The 13,244-nt window shown below is 42.5% G+C and overlaps 1 protein-coding gene and 1 long non-coding RNA gene across 2 annotated transcripts in view; both read right to left on the reverse strand.

Moving 5' to 3' along the window:
- Window positions 1–2,996, reverse strand: part of LOC115170990 (neurabin-2-like) — a 70,569-nt gene extending 67,573 nt beyond the window's left edge. The window contains exon 1 of the mRNA XM_029727417.1: window positions 2,839–2,996. The gene's annotated coding sequence lies outside the window, so the exon portion shown is untranslated. The remainder of the gene's footprint in view (window positions 1–2,838) is intronic.
- A 562-nt stretch (window positions 2,997–3,558) lies between these two features.
- On the reverse strand, window positions 3,559–6,965 carry LOC115170605 (uncharacterized). Its single transcript, XR_003871071.1, has 3 exons — window positions 6,874–6,965; window positions 6,526–6,621; window positions 3,559–3,620 (listed from the first exon to the last, which is right to left on the reverse strand). It is a non-coding gene; the product is annotated as an uncharacterized LOC115170605 (long non-coding RNA).
- Window positions 6,966–13,244: the final 6,279 nt, after the last annotated feature.

A 13,244-nucleotide genomic window follows, 5' to 3' on the forward strand; every position in this document is an offset into this window, starting at 1 on the left:
AGTTAGAGAAATCCAAGAGAGAGAAAAAATAGAAAGCTACACACGTGGGTGTGAGGGAAGTTTATGCTGATGTAAATAGGAGATTTGCAGCGCCCCAGGCTGTAACCTATCTATTCACCTACACTTAGAAAGGAGAACTGCAGTGAATGATATGAGATAAATATGATATGACTAGTCTAGGGTTTACAACAATAACACAGAGATAGCAAATTGGAGTAGGCCTGGCAGAAATCCAACTTGTGACGGATTACTTGTGCTGTATCCCTTAGTCATTATATAATTTTGATCGCTAGGATTTCTCTCAGCTGCCTCAAGATTTCTGGTCTCACCACCGACAGCAAAAGCTGCTGCAAAGTAGAAAGACACCACAGGGTCTTAAAGCTAACTGTATTACAATAATCCTCATTCATGTAATCAGAGCCATGAGTCTGGGTGAGAGAGGACTACAAATCCAATGTCTTTACGGTCACTCAAATACAGTATATAACCAACAGTATGTAGACACCTGCTCGTCGTTTGTTGCTATAACAGCCTTCACTCTTCTGGGAAGGCTTTCCACTAGATGTTGGAACTTTGCTGCGGGCACTTGCTTCCATTCAGCCACAAGAGCATTAGTGAGGTTAGGCACTGACGTTGGGCGATTAGGCTTGTCTCACAGTCGGCATTCCAATTCATCCCAAATGTGTTATATGGGGTTGAGGTCAGGGCTCTGTGCAGGCCAGTCAAGTTCTTACACAGTGATCCCGACAAACCATTTCTGTACGGACATCACTTTGTGCACAGGGGCATTGTCATGCTGAAACTGGAAAGGGCCTTCCCCAAACTGTTGCCATAAAGTTGGAAACACAGAATTGTTTAGAATGTAATTGTATGCTGTAGCGTTAAGATTTCCTTTCACTGGAACTAAGGGGCCTAGCCAGAACCATGTAAAACAGCCCCAGACAATTATTCCTCCTCCAAACTTTGCAGTTGGCACTATGCATTGGGGCAGGTAGCGTTCTCCTGGCATCCGCCAAACCCAGATTCGTTCTTCGGACTGCCAGATGGTGTAGCGTGATTCATCACTCCAGAGAACATTTCCACTGCTCCAGAGTCCAATGGCGGTGAGCTTTACACCACTCCAACCAACACTTGGTATTGCGCATGGTGATCTTAAGCTTGTGTGCGGCTGCTCGACCATGGAAACCCACTTCATGAAGCTCCCGATGAACAGTTATTGTGCGGACGTTGCTTCCAGTGGCAGTTTAGAACTCGGTAGTGAGTGTTGCAACCAAGAACAGACGATTTTTACATGTTATGCACTTTAGAACTCTGCAGTCCTGTTCTGTGAGCTTGTGTGGCCTGACCACTTCACGGCTGAGCCGTTGTTGCTCCTAGACACTTCACAATATCAGCACCTACAGTTGACCAGGGCAGTTCTAGCAGGGCAGAAATTTGACAAACTCACTTGTTGTAAAGGTGGCATCCTATGACAGCACCATGTTGAAAGTCACTGCCAATGGTTGTGTGCTCAATTTTATACACATTTCAGCAACAGGTGTGGCTGAAATAGCCGAATACACTAATTTCAAAGGGTGTCCACATACTTTTGTATATATTTGTATTTAACTAGGCAAGTCAGTTAAGAACAAATTCTTATTTTCAATGACAGCCTAGGAACAGTGGGTTAACTGCCTTGTTCAGGGGGCAGAACGACAGGTTTTTACCTTGTCAGCTCAGGGATTCGATCTTGCAAACTTTTGGTTACTAGTTCAACGCTCTAACCGCTAGGCTACCTTCCCGCACTCAGACCATGTTATAGACTAAATATGCCTAATTGTTGTTGCAAACCATGTAAAACATATCAGGCTGGACCATACTTATGCAAATACCAGCCACAATGCCTTTATTCTTCAAATCAGCAGCACTGTATTGATCCAGTTTCCTGTTATTGTATATTACCATGGCGACCCCTTATCCCATGAACGTTCTAATTGTATTTACAAAGAAAGCACAGTATCCTGCTACCACTACACATAGGCCTATTGTATGTAAACTGCTGTAGTCTACATGTAATGTATGATGTCAGTTGGATTTAAATATGATATGCCTAATGCCTTTGATGAGAATCTATCCAACATTGGGCCGAATTGAAATCGGACAGAGAATCCGGATATCCGCATTTGATCAGTGCCATTTCCATGAATGGAATAACCTATTGCAACAGCCTATGCATTGACAGCACAAAGGACATCCTCTACAAAACACGAACACAATCTACCCTAAATTCTTTATTGATAGAGCACGCTATTTTGTCAGTGACTTACCTTCTCAGCGTATAGACCATTCCGTAATTTTGACACAAAATAGCAATTTTCTCAGCTACAGTCCAACAATCGTACGATACATTGTATCAGGAAACGACACGTTCCAAATAGGTAGTCTGTAAAATGTAGCAACGTGTGTCTGATGTGCAACAGAGCATCTAGAATAAACACATGTCATGTTAGGTTTTTGTTGTGACTAATAGACTACCAGGCAGACAGTCAGTTAGGATTACGGAGCGCTATAGTTTAGTCTGTTCGCTATAAACGCTAGCACTGCTCAACAAACTATGTCTATACAGGACATTTATTGTGGAATACACTTTTCATTAAACATCCCCGACAATACCCTATGTGCGTCCGTCAAAACTCCGTGTTGTCAAAAACATTAGGACCCTGCGGAAATTAAGGGCCTCGAACACCTCGCTTCCTGCATCTTCTGCAGTCGGAATAATAGTTATTTTGCCCTACAAGAGCAAGATAAAAGCAAAAACATGTAATGCCGTTACATCTTTACTAGGTTTGTTTACCGTACCTTGATCACAGTGTTTCACAGAGGTTGGTTCAAGTTACAATCCGTCTGTTATAGAATCCATTGTGTCCACGTTCTGTTTTCGCTTCTGATTCCCTTGCGAGCGTAGCGAACTGATGCCTTTTGCTCGTTCTCTCTCTCTCTCTTTCTCTCTCTCAATCTCTCTCTCTCTCCCCATCCCTCTCTCTCTCTCTCCATCCCTCCCCCTCCCCTCCTCTCCTCACCACCAACAGCATATGGCATCACAGGCAACCTTAACCCTTGATGTAGAGCAAAACAAAATACACTTGAAGATTCCCCCCTATTTAATATTGCAAGAGACATGCCTCTCGTAGGGCTGTTGGCTACAATAAATTCGGGACAATAATCGAACAGGCCTATAGATGATTTATTAGCCCACTGAACCGACTGCTAGACCTATGGTTTATAGCCGATTAAACTGGAGCCCCGACGTCACTTAAAATTAAGTTTTTATACAAGTGACTAATTTCAGCACCCAAATAATTACAAATGACATTGTATTTGCGTGTATAGCCCCTTATAGCCCAAAGCCATTAGGCCTACTGGTGACCAAACGCCAAAAGCTGTTACACTTTCATATAGCTCGATCTGAAATAAATAAAGTGAAAGTATAGCCCAATGAAATGTTACACACATCATTAAAAAATAGATTATAATGAACAGTAAAATATATATATCGAAGTGGTAGTGGTTGTTACATTGTTCGCCTGTTCCTTGGAATGGAACAAAAATGTGAGAGTCGGCAGCGACCTCGTGAGTTAAATCTGTGAACACACAAGAAGAACAATGGTTAATGCTCACTATTCAAAAGCAATCACAACATCTTCCAAAGACACAATTAACTATTTTGACGGGATGGTATGCTAGGCCTGTATTACTATTTGTATGTGTGTACAGTGCACAGCAGTGTAACAACAGCCAGTGTCACCTCCAAATGGCACCACTTTCCTTTTGACACTTCACCATAGGATTATCCAAACCCAGTGAGGTTTTGTTAGATCGTTTATACGATGGTGATAAGTGTGACGAGTTTCTGTTCTTGGTGTGTGGTAAAATTGAAACAATCCTTTGCAGAATGTCCCACTTACATGAAAATACCATTTGCCACGGGCAGTTGCTCCTTAAATGCAGGGACAAATAGTCGAACACAGTTATTCCTGGATTACAACAAAAATCTCTTTATCGTTTATGGGTTTAGGGGGTTTAAGAAGGCCTAATCTAGATGAGATCCTTGTCAAGTTTATCGGATAGGCTACAGGCGTTATAGTGCCTTTTAATTACATTAAACATATGTTGTCTAAACGTGTTTCCATTTCCTTTATCGATGTATACTGAACAAAAATATAAATGCAACATCCAACAATTTCAATAATTCAATTAGTCAACTGAAATAATTTAATTAAACCCTAATCTATGGATTTCTCATGACTGGGCAGGAGCGCAGCCATGGGTGGGCCTGGGAAGGCATTGGCCCACCCACTGTGGAGCTATGCACAATCAGAATTCGTTTTTTTCCACACAAAAGGGCTTTATTACAGACGATCCAGCATGTGAAGAAGCCACATATGGAGGTCCTGGGCTGGCTTGGTTACACGTCATCTGCAGTTGTGAGGACGGTTGGACATACTGGCAAATTGTCAAAAAGTATGTAGTAGGCGGCTTTTGGTAGAGAAATTAACATAAAATGATTTAGCAACAGTTCTGGTGGACATTCAGCATGCCAATAGCACGCTCTCTCAAAACTTGATACATCTGTGGCATTTTGTTGTGTGAAAAAACTGCACATTTTAGAGTGGCCTTTTATTGTCCCCAGCACAAGGTGCACCTGCATAATGACCATGCGGTTTAATTAGCTTCTTGATATGTCATATCTGTCAGGTGGATTGATTATCTTGGCAAAGGATAAATGCTCACTAACAGGGATGTAAACAAATTTGTGCACAACATTTTAGAGAAATACGTTTTTTGTACAATTGGAACATTTCTGGGATTTTTTATTTCAGCTCATTCAACATGGAACCAACACTTTACATGTGGTGTTTATATTTTTTCTCAGTTTATATTTTTGTTCAGTTGTTTTACAAACAAATGACCTCTTGACATAAATATGTCTTATAGTAGCCTATACCACTAACCACATCAGGGAGCATGACATTGTTATTTACCAATGCACTGAACAGAGAATACATTTTATACAGCTATTGCCTTATACAGTATTGAATAATTCTACTCACATTATGAGTGTCATATTATTCAACCCATCACATACACTCTTAGAAAAAAAAGGATTCCAAAAGGGTTCTCTGGCTGTCCTCATAGGAGAACCCTTTTTGGTTCGAGGTAGAACTCATTTGGGTCCCATGTAGAATCCTCTGGGGAAACCCTTTTGGGTTCTAGATAGCGTATTTTTTCCAAAGTGTGTAGGCTACTACTAGGCTAATTGCACATATGGACTGGATAGCTGAATATACATGGTAGAAATGTATATAAATTAAGGTCTCTCTTGAAAAATAGATTTTTATCTCAATGACTCTAACCTGGTAAAAAACAAATGAAAAATAGGGAATAAACCAAGCCATCTCTTAAAATGCAGGCCTATCCCACTGAATATAACAATAACATGCAGGATTAGAGGGAAACTTGTATTCTATGATGTCATTGTTTTATGTTTCGTAAATTGATAGTCATCATTTTTGCACTTAGAGACACTTTGCCACCATTCTCTGGGCACCGGAGGTGGAAAGTGGCATGTTATAGATATTTTTTTAAAGATTAAATTACAGGCATCTTTTTATAGGCTCATACCCATGTGATTTGCTCACTCACCCTATATAGAAAGAATACCATAGGCTATAAACTGAATTAAAAAGGCATTGCAATAGTGTAATTCTTTTGTAATCTTTTTGTGTTGTTTATTTAAAGAACAAACACCATCTTCATGTTCAGCCATTATAATTTGACTTTGAGAAGGCCTGGTCTACCCTAGCCTCTTACACATGTTGCCCTTGCCATTCTTTCTGTTTGGTTAAGGTTGGGTGGTTCTTCCTGTCAGTGTCACCACAATGCTCCTTGGGCATGTAAAACACTCCAATAACAGACCTGATGGGCACAGAGGACATGGTGAGAAAACCATGTTCTAAAATATCTGTGTGTACATTTTTTTTACCTTCCAGTTTATAATGGGATTCCATCTGTCTAGTCTACACAGAGAGATATAATTTCCCTCTATCACCAGGTTCTAATGTGCAGTGGCAGAATTATCATCCTTTGGAGTTAACCATGGGTCAACACAGCAGAGGAAAGTCTCAAATGGCATCCTATTCCCTACAATGCACACTACTTTTGAACAGGGCCCATGGGGCTCTGGCAAAAGAAGTGCACTATTTAGGGGATAGTGTGCCATTTGGGATGCAGCCCAGCTGTCTAAACCAATGACTCAACACTGCAGACTTGCTGCAGAGAGAAGAGGCGGGATGGTAAGAGATGTTGCCTTGACTGAACCCAATATATCCCTATATAACAGCACATTCACTATATACCATGAACATATTAAATATTACTTGTATCATTCATACCTATTGACAATAGGACTAGTGGTAACAGTAATACTGGTAGTGGTAATATTATTATCTTCAACCTACTCAAATGTAATGATTTATTTCTACTGACCATATGCAGCCAGCAGATGGCAGAGCAACAAACCAGCCGTCCCTACTCTTCTCCAGCTTGGATAACAAAAGAGAATTGGGTTCCTACAGTGTGAGTCTGTGAGAAAATGCACAGATTTATTATTAATATTGATGGGCTTCAATTATTTATATGTAACATCATCGAATATCCACATCTACATTGCATAATGAAATGATTATTAGCTGCAAAGCAACTTGTATTATCAAACATATTCTGTATATGTGGCCCCATTCAAGATTCAAACCCACAACTCTGGTGGTGTTGTAAGCAGCATGCTGCAGCCAAGTGCCACCAGAACCAAATTATGTAGGGTCCAGATCACTGTACCTGCAGCAGGTTGGCTCACAGCAGGCACCAGTTCTCAGGGAGATTCATTGCAGCTGAGGCCTTGAATCTCTCAACTCCATGGCAACGCCTCCCCTGCCTGTGGTCATGTGGCTGCTGCACACACACACCGCAGTAATGACCCACATTTGTGCTGCCTGTTGTCTCTCTCTGTCTGGAGACTCACTGTGGTGAACGACTGGAGCCTCCCCAGGCAACATGTGATGCATGTGACAGACAGCCAAAATGACTCAATAGCGACTGCGGGCGGTGGTGGTGCACATTTTGTCAGGCATCACGCCACAATACTGTAATGACCCTGGGTTTATACGCGCGGATATTGACTCTGCCGCTTGAGCATGCTTTTGGGGCACAGTCGATAGCGCGCTGGACTTCGTGCTTAGAAGGTCGAGGGTTCGAGGCCTGCTCCCTGCCTATTTCATTACAATACGTTTAATCCCACGGCTGTGATCCACAAGCAGCGATGCTTTGCCTAGCCACGCTAGCATTGTCCAGCGTGGCTCGTCCTGTGGTTGCTAGCAAGCCGACAGCGTGCCCGATAGTGCTCGGTATCAACAGCCTATCCAGTAGGGTCTGGAAGTTATATTGGTAAATTGCGCTGCGATATCGCAGAGACTTTTGCATGAAGTTAATCTTTCCCCAATTTAAGTCCCGCCCAAGACTAGAAGTCTCCATTCTATCTATTCCATTAGCTTTGTTTTCTATTGCCTCACGGCAGTGGTTCCCAAACTTTTTATATGCCCCTGCCCCTTCAAACGTTCAACCTCCAGCTGCGTACCCCCTCCAGCACCAGGGTCAGCGCACTCTCAAATGTTGTTTTTTGCCATCATTGTAAGCCTGCCACACACACTATACGATACATTTATTAAACATCAGAATGAGTGTGAGTTTTTATCACAAACCAGCTCGTGGGAAGTGACAAAGAGCTCTTATAGGACCAGGGCACAAATAACAATATTATAATAATACATTATTTTGCTCTTTATTTAACCATCTTACATATAAAACCTTCTTTGTTAATCGAAAATTGTGAATAACTCCCCACAGGTTAATGAGAAGGGTTTGCTTGAAAGGATGCACATAACTCTGCAATATAGTTGGATTGGAGAGAGTCTCAGTCTTAAATTATTTTCCACACACAGTCTGTGCCTGTATTTCATTTTCATGCTAGTGAGGGCCGAGAATCTACTCTCACATAGGTACGTGGTTGCAAAGGGCATCAGTGTCTTAACAGCGCGATTTGCAAAGGCAGGACACTCTGCAATTCAGAGAACCGCGTGTTGCAATTTCTATGAGGCTCTCTTGTTCAGATATCGGTAAGTGGACTGGAGGCAGGGCATGAAAGGGATAACGAATCCAGTTGTTTGTGTCATCCGTTTCGGGAAAGTACCTGCGTAATTGTGCACTCAACTCAATCAGGTGCTTCGCTATATCACATTTGACATTGTCCGTAGGCTTGAGTTCATTTGCACACAAAAAATCATACAATGACGGAAAGACCTGTGTGTTGTCCTTAATGCAGACAGAGACGAGCTCCAATTTCTTAAACATACCCTCAATTTTGTCCCGCACATTGAATATAGTTGCGGAGAGTCCCTGTAATCCTAGATTCAGATCATTCAGTCGAGAAAAAACATCACCCAGAGGCCAGTCGTGTGAGAAACTCGTCATCAAGCAAGCGGTCAGACATGTGAAAATGATAGTTAGTAATAGTGATGGGTATTCCAGCTCTTTTCACTGAGACGGCTCGTTCGGCTCCCAAACGGCTCTTTAAAAATATATGTTTTGTATTTTTTCAAGTCAAACAGTTTGCGATAGTTTGACTATGATTGGTGTTAAAACAATTCAAATTAAATTATTAAATGAAATCATACTCTACCTTACAAACCAATGCCTTTTTAAATACATTTGGTTATGAAAAAGAACGCTATTATTTAAAGTATAACTTTTTAAGGTATATAAACAAAGTGGATATAAATCTAACAATGCAAAACGAATACAATCTGAACAACATGATAATAGAATATTGCACCATATCAAAGAAAATAAATAACAATTTGCAAAACTGCAGCATCCCACTTAAAACATGAATGTGGTCCCTCTTTTCTCTCTCTTCTTTATTGCCATGTTATAACCAGCAGCACACAGCAATGCTGACCATATTTTGCTTTTATGAGAGATTTGCATTCAGAAATGCAAGCTGTCTCACTTTCGAGGGGCTGATGCGGTTTCTTCTCTCAGTAATTATTTGTCCCGTTTTCAAGAAGACCCTTTCAGAGGGAACAGATGTGGCCACTATGCACTATGAGTCTCTCTGTCATGACTTCAGTACGCCGTGGGTAGACAGTGGTCTTGTTCTTCCACCAGCTCAGAGGATCTGCAGATCTGCAGGAGGAGCTCCTCCAAATAGGATTGGACCTCCATTATGGCATCTGCTGAGGGATTCCTTCATGCTGCATCCCCAGTTGCTCTCTCGTCAAACAGAATCCAAATCAAATCAAATCAAATGTATTTATATAGCCCTTCTTACATCAGCTGATATCTCAAAGTGCTGTACAGAAACCCAGCCTAAAACCCCAAACCGCAAGCAATGCAGGTGTAGAAGCAAGGTGGCTAGGAAAAACTCCCTAGAAAGGCCAAAACCTAGGAAGAAACCTAGAGAGGAACCAGGCTATGAGGGGTGGCCAGTCCTCTTCTGGCTGTGGAGATTATAACAGAACATGGCCAAGATGTTCAAATGTTCATAAATGACCAGCATGGTCAAATAATAATAATCACAGTAGTTGTCGAGGGTACAACAAGTCAGCACCTCAAGAGTAAATGTCAGTTGGCTTTTTATAGCCGATCATTGAGAGTATCTCTACCGCTCCTGCTGTCTCTAGAGAGTTGAAAACAGCAGGTCTGGGACAGGTAGCACGTCCGGTGAACAGGTCAGGGTTCCATAGCCGCAGGCAGAACAGATGAAACTGGAGCAGAAGCACGGCCAGGTGGACTGGGGACAGCAAGGAGTCATCATGTCAGGTAGTCCTGAGGCATGGTCCTAGGGCTCAGGTCCTCCGAGAGAGAGAAAGAAAGAAAGAGAGAAAGAAAGAGAGAATTAGAGAGAGCATACTTAAATTCACACAGGACACCGGATAAGACAGGAGAAATACTCAAGATATAACAGACTGACCCTAGCCCCCCGATACATAAACTACTGCAGCATAAATACTGGAGGCTGAGACAGGAGGGGTCAGGAGACACTGTGGCCCCATCCGATGATACCCCCGGACAGGGCCAAACAGGAAGGATATAACCCCACCCACTTTGCCAAAGCACAGCCCCCACACCACTAGAGGGATATCGTCAACCACCAACTTACCATCCTGAGACAAGGACGAGTATAGCCCACAAAGATCTCCGCCACGGCACAACACAAGCGGGGGCACCAACCTAGACAGGAAGACCACGTCAGTGACTCAACCCACTCAAGTGACGCACCCCTCCTAGGGACGGCATGGAAGAACACCAATGAACACCAATCCAAACAGCAGACGTTTGTGGCACTACTGCTGGTGCTTCTGCTCCATCTGCTCCCTCTTCTTCCTGTTGCCCTGGTGCCTGAGCCAGCTGACTGCTGGGGCTGTCCCTCCCTGCTGCTGAGGTTATTCTTTGAAGAGCCTCATCAATCGCTCTGACATCACTGCAGGCTAACTTCTTAAACCTGGGGTCAAGTGTAGCGGTTTCTGATAGCACGTGATTATATTCCATTCTGTGGAACTTTCTGTCCATTGATGAACATAGGGTGTCCATCAACTCTGTCACATGTCCTGTGTTTACATTTGCTTCTCTCTGGTGGCTGGCTGTGATTCTTCAATGAAGTGACATGTAACCGACATGTAAGAAGTGGTTACACTTTATGTCCGGCAGTCAGTGGTAAGGCTAACTGCAGTAGCTTTTTGGACTCTTTCCCGCACTGAAGCCTGTGTGCTCTCGTACAGTTGTGGAATAAGTGATTTTGAAAGGGTTTTCCTGCTTGGAATTGTGTACGTTGGATTTAGACTATTGCTATAATTTCTAAAACCTCTGTCCTCCACGATCGAAAATGGCTGGAAATCAGTGGCAATCATTTTAGACAATGCAATATCAATTTGGCCTTGTTTTGCTACAGACATAGACTTTGGCATAAACTGGTCCATAGAAGACTGCGCTGCTGTGGGTCGCGGAGTAGGCCTACTTGACTGAGTGGATACATCTCCACGTGTGGAGGTGCTGGCTCCACCACTATCACTAGCAGGCCCGCTAGTTTCTGGAAGCTCCGCTACAGCTAGCTTCACAGTTGGGTGCACAGTTCACATATGCCGGTGTAGGTTGTGCATTGAACCGGCTTTATATGAGACTGTGTTTTGGCAAATTCTACACTGTGCTCTAACATTGTCTACATTATTAAAATGCATCCAAATGCTACTGTGCTTCCAACTCATTTTCCAGCTGTTGTTTTCACAGCTGTCCTTCCTCTCTCTCCTCGGCTGTTAAGTGTGTGACTGTGAGTGAGTTGGCTCGGCCCTCCTTCACGCATCTTTGGTTCATTGGTTGGCACTGCGTGTCTGATTGACAGGAACAACAGCTGAGGCTGTTAGTCTGAGTAGACAGTCAGAACGAATGTGTCTGTGCTTGAGCATTTGGGCCTATATTATTTTATTTCTTTTTTCGTTCTTTGAATTAGGTAATTCTATTCATTTAAATCTCTTGATTATTCATATCTAAAATGTTTTATATTTTTATAAATAGATTTGGCTCTTCTGATACGCGAGCCGGGTTCACGAACGACCCAGCACTTCTGTATGTTGTAAAACATTACATGGTCGCTGCCCATATAATTGCACAGTGCAGAAAATACAGGAGAGTTCAGGGACTCTGCTTTAACAAAGTTAACCAATTTCACTGTAGTGTCCAAAACGTCTTTCAAGCTGTCAGGCATTCCCTTGGCAGCAAGAGCCTCTCGGTGGATGCTGCAGTGGACCCAAGTGGCGGCGGGAGCAACTGTTTGCACACGTTACCACTCCACTATGTCTCCCTGTCATGGCTTTTGTGCCATCAGTACCGATACCAACATGAGCAGCAGCTACAGTTTGGCTACATACAGACCGTTAGTGGAATTCCTGAGGGGAGTAACGGTTAATGTGATTGGATGTTAATTATTTGACTAGGCTACCTGTATTTGACATTGTGTTGTTATTTAGCTGAACACTAGATGGTTTAATTTTATTTCTGGCAGTGAAACGAGAAACGAGGCTACTCAGGTGAGAAAAAAACCTCACCCAGGTGTACAGTATAGCCCCATTGGAAAATATAAATGGACTGTTTGAAAATATGAAGATTTTTATTTTTAGTTATTTTATGTGAATCGCATTTTTATTTGGCATTGCCATCCTCAGTTTGGGAATACCTGCCTCAGGGGATAGATACATCTACTGTTTTTAGAGTGCTACTAGGCCGAGCCTATATGACCTGAACCACCTGATTCCACAAGATGGCAGTATTCCCTCTATTGACATAAAACAATACCTGCACTCTACAAACAGCACAAAAACAATATGCCCACCATGAATCAAAGAGTTGGTCACTAACAAAAAGGGAAACAACAGAGCAAATGCAAATTCATGCAATGCAAATAGTCGATCTACTTAATTTCTATAGCCAATATACAGTATCTGGGCCTGGTGCATGACATGTAATGAAAGCAACACAACTTACTAAAACAAGGATGGTTTGTGATAAAACAAGACAGTAATAATCTCATCAATTCCAATGACAGGAATTTTACATACAGAATGTGGCTTTAACTATCTGTGTGTGTGCGTGCGTGCGTGTGTGTTTGTGTGTGTGTGTGTGTGTGTGTGTGTGTGTGTGTGTGTGAGTGTGTGTGTGTGTGTGTGTGTGTGTGTGTGTGTGTGTGTGTGTGTGTGTGTGTGTGTGTGTGTGTGTGTGTGTGTGTGTGTGTGTGTGTGTGTGTGTGTGTGTGTGTGTGTGTGTGTGTGTGTGTTTGGTTTTACTATCCTTAAGGGGACCAGAAATCCTCACAGTAATTTGGGGACATTTCACCAGTCTCCCCATGGAAAAGGCTATTTTAGGCTTAGAGGTTAGATTTAGGGTTAGGGTTACAATTGGGTTTGGATTTAGGTAAGGTTAGGTATTAGAGTTAGGGTTACAATTAGGGTTAGGGCTTAGGTTTAGGGTTAGATGTTATAGTTAGGGTTAGGGTTAGGTTTACGGGTTTGGAGTTACAGTTAGGGGTTAGGAAAAATAGGATTTTGAATGGGAATCAATTATTTGGTCCCCACAAGGATAGTAAAACAAACGTGTGTGTTGCT

Source organism: Salmo trutta, chromosome 32 (genome assembly GCF_901001165.1).
Source record: "Salmo trutta chromosome 32, fSalTru1.1, whole genome shotgun sequence".
Taxonomy (NCBI): domain Eukaryota; kingdom Metazoa; phylum Chordata; class Actinopteri; order Salmoniformes; family Salmonidae; genus Salmo; species Salmo trutta.